Consider the following 9,304-nt stretch of genomic DNA (forward strand, 5'->3'; position numbering starts at 1 on the left):
TCGACATCATCAAGCATTGATTAGGTGAGTTTGTCTGCTTTGTTCTCAATTCATTTTCTTGCATTTATATTTATTTATTTATTTTTCAAAATAAATGTTAGTGCATTTGCCGTTCTTTCTTTCTTTCTTTCTTTTTTTTTTTTTTTTTTTTTTTTTTTTTTAGAAATTTCCACCTATTTGAAATCTGGTTTTCGATGTTTTTCTCGATAGAACTCGCTATATCTGCGGTCACATTCACATTTGCATTATACATCGCTGTGAATGTAAGTTGGCCTTTGATTACAATTTTAATTATGTAGTATTCAACGTCGAGTCTTTCTTCTAATTTCAAATGATATTTTTGTTTATAGGCTCAAAGTATGAGTGAAATTTTGAATTATTTCACTCTTTCTTTTTTCATCTGGATGAATTTACTAATCAGATGCCTGATCAGCGAAATTTTTTCACATTTGGTAAGATTATTTGAATGTACTAATATATTATAATACTAAAATGAGAGTGGAATTCAATCTGAAAAATTATGATTGTTCGAAATAAGCACTATGAATGTACTTACGTTCGTTCTCTAAATTAAAAAAATTAAATTTCAACCAGATTTGGCTCAACCTCAAACATAGTACAATAAAAAGAGTTCAATCTTCCTTGTAAAAACCTCTTATGCAAAAATGAAAAAAATATGTTGAACAAATTGCCTATCCAGTTTGCCGTAAACACGCACCACAAAAGTCGAAAGTTATGAACTAACGTATGTACTTGCATGAAAATTTGAAAAAAATTAAAGCAAAGATACTTTTATATCCTCTTTGTGATGAAATAATTTATAAAAATGGAATCTCAAACCCCTTGGAGAACAAGGGTTCTCAATTTTGATTAAAATTTTTTTAAAAAATATGAAAGTGAACCGAGATGCAACTTACGAGCATATTCTTATTTGGATAATTGGCTCATGTTTTTCAATACAACTCCTTTGAACCATTCCCTCCCTCCACTCAATAAGATCCTTAAAATGAAAAGTGGGTACTGGGTATATTGGCTTGATATTTAGTAGAATTTTCGCTCATCTTTTGATTTTTTTTACTCATTTCGAACACGATGGATGATACTGTACCTACCTATTTGTTAATTATAGAACAACAAACTCGCTGAAACTCTTTTTTGGGAAGCTCCATGGTTGACGGCAAACAAAGAAAACAGAAAGTTACTCCTCATGTTTCATTCAGACGCTTCCCAGCCACTGCGTTTATTTGGATTATCAATTTTTGAAGCTACCAGAGTAACCTTTGGAAATTTAATTCGAAAGACGTATTCGTTTTTCAATGTTTTAAATCGTAAGCACTAATGAATGTGGAATTGATTTTTACTTATAATAAATTATTTCCTAAAATAGATAGGTACAGTACCACTAGATGACTTTTTTTGGTAGATTTAATTCACGAAGAATCCGAAGATTTTAAAATGAAGTGGAAGAGCTAAAGCGAACCACTGTCGAGGCAGTTTTTTTTTTTACCAAACTTTGAATATAAAAAGGACGATGACAATTTTTTCCACTCGAAGTGGATACAGGTTGCCTTTGTTCCGAAAACGTGTACAGAGTTTTTTGAAGAAATTTCAATTTATTGATAGAACTGCGCCAGCTTTGAAATTCCCAATCATCAAAATCGTATTTTTTTTAATTTTTGCAAAAAGAAAGCAAACTGAAGTTGATTTGGAGTTTTTTTTTTTTTTTTTTTTAATAGGTATAGAATCAGAATGGCTTGGAACCACTTTTAATGGGCTCATCGTGTTAAAATTAGGATACAAGGTACAGTAAATTTTTGGGTAAATCTGCTGGAGGCTTAAGAACTGCTTAAAATGTTTCAAATTCCAATTAGTTGGGAGGGGGTGGGTGAAAATACAGTACATACCAAATTTCAGCTTTCTGAGTCAATAAATGGTAACATTTTATTTTTTTCCTATTTTTTGACGAAATTTGAATTTCAAAATTCACCCAGAATCGAAAAATGCATCATAGCTCCTGAAATTTTATATTATAGTGATGTATTTTTGCATATTCTCTCGATTTGTCTCTATCCGTTCGAAAATTTTTTTGTTGGGATACTTATCTTGTTAGGAAAACACGTTTGAACAACAAATAATAATGATAGACGTACTTACTTTAAGCCAGAAAAATGTTTGAAAGTTTTTTATAAAATATCCATACTATTATGCAATATTTTTACACCAAAACACGTATCTATCAATTTTGCTTTTATTGTCTACGGTTATCCCAATTTTCGAGGGTACCTACCTATTTAAACAATTTACATTTTCCACCACGTAGGTACCTACTTATATTTTAAATTTTCTCAAAAAATTGGAAAATATCATTTTTGGGGTATTGTTTTGAAAAAAGGTTTCAGCACAAGTATTTTCATTTCTAAAATGCATCGACGATAATATTCGTCTTTTTTTTGTTTTTTTTTAAATACCTATGTAGGCTAAAAATACTGTTTTACGTTTTGTGTTTTTTTTTTTTTTTTTTTTTTTTTTTTTATGGAAAAATGGTCTATTTGAAAGAAATAGAATAAATAAAGGTAAAAAAGGGCTTTCTATCTAAAGCAATGAAATCCTATAAGCACTTACGTGGTACTTAAGAATATGTTCGACAAAATCAACAATCAACTCCCTCCTTGGTTGTTTGCGCAAAAAAGTTTTCGTTAGGTTTACAAATATAGCAAAATACAGTAACTTTCAAGGATAGGTACATTGCTATGTTTGAATAGCAAAAGGTATTTTAGGTTAGGTATAGATATTGATATTCCTTTTTTTAAATCGATCTGTAAATTGCTTAAAATGGCATTTTTAATATAAATTCGGTGAATTGGAAAGAAAAAAAAACAAAAAAAAATCGTTTCTTACAAACAAACATAGGTATACCTACTTGAATTTATGTATAATTATAGAAATGCCAAGAAAAAAAGAACCCATAATGAAAAAAAATCGAATAAATCTTATGAAATTTTTTTAATTTATTAGTATTGCATACTGAGAGTCACATTTTGAAAAAGTACTGACCTACTTACTCGTATGCTCTATTGGTGCGTGCAATATTTTCGTTATTATTGTCTACTCCAGAATAGTCCATGAGGTATTTAAAATACTTTCGTTCATCGGTCGTTTTCATCTCCATCGGACAGTGATCGAAACAAGTCTTTGCAACCATTGACGATTCTTATATATAGGTAGGTAATTCACAACTGGTCCAGAAATGCGTAGAAAACTAATCAAATTCGCATCCGAATTACTACAAGACAGTGGAATTGATATTATGAAAACAAACAGCAAAGGCACCAACATTTGGCGATTGGTTTTCACCTTCGGTCTTTTTGTACTGGCAGACGTATCAGCTTTAATGGTCTCCTTAACAAATATCGACGATTTTTACTCATTCGTAACCCCAATACCATACATTGCTGGAGCTGTAATCATACAAGGAGGTGTTTACTACATGTATCGCTACAGAAAGATGATCGGAGGGATGTTTTCCGATATGGATGGAAATTTTTACACGTATCCTGACGAAGACTTGATTCTAGTTGAATATCCTTGGTACTTGGATGAGAGTAATATCACATTTACGATGACACTGGTAAAATACTGTTCGTTTTTGGTCTTCTTTTTTCTCTGGATACCAATTCTTGCGGAAGTGATGTATTACGGGAGAATAAAAACAATGCTGTTTCCTATATGGACACCGTGGAAGTTGAATACTCTGAGAAGAGAGTTGATTGCTATTTCTTTTCAGTGTGTGCAAGGATTCTGTGGGCTTTGGCTGAATTACGTTGTTATTGTTTTTCTGCTCATAATGGTTATTGAATTCACGAGACAATATCGAAGATTGATTACTGCTGTGTTGACGTTGGAGAGTAGGACCTCAGAACAAGTTTTGGTGGAAGGATGCTTTGATCAAGTGTTACGAGAAAATCTTGTTCATTGTATTCGTCATCATCAAATTTTACAAAGGTAAGAATTGGAAATGAATCTTTTTTTTTTTCTAAATAAAGTGAAGTTAAACTATAAAAAAACATCTACATTGGAATTGAAATTTCAAAACTTTACAATTTTTAACTTCGATTAAAATGTTGTTTTGTTTTTTGTTTTTTCAGTAATTTTCGCTTATTTGAGATCTGGTTTTCAATATTCTTTTCAATAGAACTTTCCATATCGACGGTTACATTCACATATTTGCATTATACGTTGCTATGAATGTAAGTTATTGACAAGTGTTCAAATCAACATTGAACTTCCATATTGATTATCATGAATAGGTATAGTAGGTACCGTATACCTACCTTAAATATTCATCTTATTTTTAATAGGCTCCTAGCTGGGGACAGATTCTGAATTATTTTTCAGTTTTTTTCTTCATTTGGATGAACCTTTTAGTCAGATGTTTGATGAGTGAAGTATTCTCGGGCTTGGTAAGCAGTTTGATTTTTATTTATTGCAATTAAAAATAAATTAATCAAAATATGTAAGTATAAACCTTTTGAGTGAGCATCAATCTGGAAGTGCATAACTGTATTATGTTTAAAATTGCGAATGTTTTCCAACAGAATGATAAACTGGCTAAAACTATTCTTTGGAGTTCTCCTTGGTACAAAACAAATGAGAAAAACAGGAGATTATTTGCCATGTTCCATTCATTTTCCTGTCAACACCAATTAAGTTTATTTGGATTGTAAATTTTTGAAGCTTCTCGAGTTACATTTGGGAAACTGGTTCGATTAACGTATTCTTTTTTCAATGTTTTAAAACGTAAGAATAATTAATAGGTTAATGTGTAGATATATCTGACTATAATAAAAGTCTCATAATTATTAATTTTCTTCCAGCTTTCATTTCATTTCAAAATTCCTTTCATTTACAGGGAAATTTAGAAGGGAATTCCTCCCTTTCTCCTTCACTCTCTTCTTCAAGTGGTAGCACTGGTGTTTGGTGTGTATCAAGTTGGAAATTTTCACGTTTACATTTTTGTGGGTGGTTGGCTGTACTGGGTTTTTTAGATTTAATTAAATTCAAAGACAAAATACAAACTGAAGTTAATTTAGAGGTTTCTTTTGGCATTTTTGAGAATATGGAACTTTAAAAATATCGCTGAAATCTCTAGAATGTCTCGAAACCAACTTCAATGGACTCAGTATGCTAAAATTAGGGTACATATGTACAATAAAGTAAATTTTTGGGTAAAAAGGCTATAGATGGATAAGTATGGCGAATTTGTCCCCGAGAGCTTCAGGGTTGATATTTGCATGGAAGGTGGGTACCCTTGAGCACCTTCCTTCAAGGAAAGTTTCAGACCCCCAGACCCCTCCGTTTTTGAGACCCCCCTTTTCTGAAATTACAATAAAAAACATTTTCTCAGCCCCATGTGAACCGATTTTTTAAATTCTTTTGTATGTTGTAAACATCTACATACATATAAGAGGTAGCCCCACAAAAATGTTCACTTTCCTCCCCCCATATTTTCCCCTCAAAATGGAATTTTTTAGCTTTGTTTACCCGTTTTAGCGATGACCATGATTCGGCACAAAAATTGGAATAGCATTTTTAAGTGTGTTTTTGACCCCTAAAAACCATATAATATTTTTTTTTTTTAAATTTGAGGTGGGCCGTGGTCAAAAATTTAAAAACCTTACAGAGGTGGTAAAAATGGATTCTGGTGTAAATTATTGTTTTTGGTAAACGAGGTATCGTTTCCATATGAATCGAACCCCCCCCCCAACACGAATATGACGTCCAATTTAATATTACCCTCATCCACACCTCTCCAGTGCCTCTGTCCCCACCTCAATTTTTACTATCTATATTGAAAGTTGAGTTATTTTTATAATGTTGGTGTCATTTCCATCTGACTCGAACACCCTGAAAACGAATATGAAGTCCAATTTTATTCTACCCTCATCCAAACCCCTCCAGTGACTCTGCCCCCAGCTCAATTTTTACTATATTGAAAGTTCAGCTATTTTCAAAATGTTGGTGTCGTTTCCATATGAGTCGAACACCCCAAACACGAATATGACGTCCAATTTAATATTACCTCCATCCACACCCCTGTGGTGCCTCTGCCCCCACCTCAATTTTTACTATATTGAAAGTTGATTTTCATAATGTTGGTGTCCTTTCCATATGTGCGAATAAAAAAATGACCATCGCAAGGTTCTGTAGAGAGTATTCGAGGACCAAAGTTACTCGTTATAGTAGGGAACTTTATGCCCTAAAGCCGAGGCTGCACTGCGTAGCAGCGCGCTCTGGACGGATTAGTTCGGACAGAGCGCAGGACGAACATCTCGGACGTCTGTGGCCTCATTACATCATTTTCTATGGTCTTGGTCGCATCTCATGCAGAAGTGCTTAAGTTTCATAACTTGTACAAACCGCCGTTCTATATTAAGTCGTAGGATAGAACTAGTGCTCTGTAATATAATGACGTCTTTCAATAAACCAGTAAGAATTGAAAGTGTTGTTCTTGAGTACTAGACAGCTAAAGGTAACTCTGACGAAGCTTAGGCTCGGAAGGGTGGGACGTATACCCGTATTCTAACTTATCCTGTCGTGGACGGCAAGTTAGAAACGATATTTACCTTTACAGTTCAAACTTCAACATTCAAGTTTCGAGGTTTCTATTCGTGCCAAAATAACACCTAACACTATGAAAATAGGTTTACGCATTTCAAATAACAAAAATAGACGAGCTGGCTGTAGCCTGACAGGCGATGGATGAGAGTAGAGCTACATTGGACTTCATATTCGTGTTCAGTGTGTTCAATTCATATTGAAACGACACCAACATAATGAAAGTAGCTCAACTTTCAATATAGTAAAAGTACTTACCTACCTACTCTTTTCTATTTTATACCTACATTTTATGTATTGTCATTTTTTTTTTTTTTTTTTTTTAATAAAAAAATGTTGTAACTATCCTAAAGAAATAGAATACAAAAATGTAGTCTGGCTATACATATAAATACAGAAAGTGATTATACATATACGTATTTGGAAAGTAAGTAGATGAAAAAAGCTGCAATTTGACTGTACTTTGCTACAACATACTGGTCAATGGGCTTAACAAAGCGGAAATGGCTCATAAAACAACAGAAGACCCATGTACGCATAAGGCCAAAAATATGGACGGTAAAATTTTTTTTGAAATTTTTTCATATTTTGATCATGTGCATCAATTTTTTTTTTTTAATAAAATGGTGATTAATTTGGTGATCCCAGAGTACAGAATAACTATGTTATCGTTATGGTTAAAATGATAATGATAGGATTGGATGATTCGGATAAGCGTGATTACTTAAAAAGGGGGTTGCATGAGATACTACCTAAGGGGGGCGGGTGAATTTAGCCAATGTCTACTAATGCTCATAGACAAGGGTATCCGATCCGATGTTCAACGAAACAACTCACTGTTAGAATAATAATAAAATGAACACCTAGTATTATTATTTTGTGGTCGCATTTGTCCGAGGCCAAATGATTCTATTAAGCGGGTGATTCTATAAAGGGAACTTTTGAAAAACACAATTTTCACTTACAAAATTTACTACAATTGTACATGCATACTAAAAAGACGGATCAAAATTACAATACTCATGAATTTACAATTTAGGCACATAACATATCTATTTTTCCAATTTTCAAATGTTTAGATTTTTTCCCCCAAATTTATCATCACTTGAGAGAAAAGTTTTCAGAAATTGAAATTTAAATATAAGAGAATAATAAGTTGAAAATTCAAAAAATTTTGATTTAAAGTAAGTATGAAAAAACAAGAAGTTTTCATTTCATGATTAAAAAATAGAAAAAAAGGACCAAAGTAGGAAAATTTCTCAAGTTTTATTAGAATGAAAGAAGGAGGGGTTCAACTTCAATGTCATTTTTTCACTACTTCGGAAAGCATTTTAATTTTTTTTTTATCATTATTTGAGAGAACATTTTTAGAAATCCAGATTTCCAAAAAAATAAGAAAAGAAATAATGTAAGTAAGAAATTCAAAAATTTTTGGTTTAAAAATATGAAAAAACAAGTCATTTTCCCAAAAATATCGCAAAATGTCTCACATAATGATTCTACAAAGCGGGGAGTTTGATTACATTAAACGAGTAATTTTCTGTGTAATTAGGTACAAAAAATCAGGACCAATCATTTTGAACATATTAAACGGGCGATTCTATTAAGCGGATCCACAATAAGTGGGACCGACTGTATACCTATTTACAGATCAGGATCCTTGCTCATGGCCTGTGGATACAGATAATATTAACTAGATACCTAACCCGTTTTTCGCGCATACTGCGCTCCTCTTCTAGATGTGAATTGTTCATTTTGAAAATTTTGGAAAGTATTTTTTTTCGCCTATAGTTCCCAAAAAGTCTTGCTTTTTGCTAACATTGTTATTGTTGCTTTTTGCCGGAAATTGTGAAAGTTTATGGCTGTTTTAATAATTGACAGAAAAAAAATTGTTTCAAAGCAAAAATGCCAATAATTGTTACTTTTTCATCAAAAATAACCCAAAGCGTAAATCGTTCTCTAAAATATCCTGAAAAGCATCACTCTGTCATCGCTTTATCATTCATTAAAATAATGTCCTACTTTTCTACAAAAATTGAAAAAAAGTATCAGCTTTCTTATAACAATTGCCTGAAAAGTCATGGTTTCATTTAAAGTTGGCAAAAATTTCAAGTTTTAGGCAAGGCAAGCTTTTTCTAAGCAGACTATGAGTACTCTAAATATTGGTTCAGTACTGGAGAATACTTCAATAAAATACTTACTTGACACAATTTTAGAAATATTCCAAGATTTCCGAGTCAAAAATGCAATTAGGAATTTCCTTAAAACGTGATTCTAATTTTGTCAAGGACTCACAAAAAAAATTCAACCCCTCAGTTGAAAAATCTTAAACTCCTACATGTAACAGTAGAGATTTTCCCAAATAGTCCGAAACTTGCATAAGTTGATGAAAAAGTGAGATGCTAGAGCTAGATATAACCACTCCAGAACTCAAAAAAATGAAACCATGGTTCCAGGATTAATTTTGATACCCAATGTGCTAAAAATAGCACTTTTTCATGTGTACATCAACACCGTTGTTTTTCTGTTTTGAGCTATTTAAAAACTTTTTAAAGCTCCTTTCAGAAAGTTTTCAACTTTTGATAAAAACCATTACAACTAAAGTTTAAAAGCTATTTTCAAATCAAAATATTATTGAGTAGTAGAGAATACTGATTGTATGAAGCTTTTTCATGTTTTTTAAGCTTTA

The sequence above is a fragment of the Planococcus citri genome, chromosome 2 (assembly GCF_950023065.1).
Source record: "Planococcus citri chromosome 2, ihPlaCitr1.1, whole genome shotgun sequence".
NCBI lineage: Eukaryota > Metazoa > Arthropoda > Insecta > Hemiptera > Pseudococcidae > Planococcus > Planococcus citri.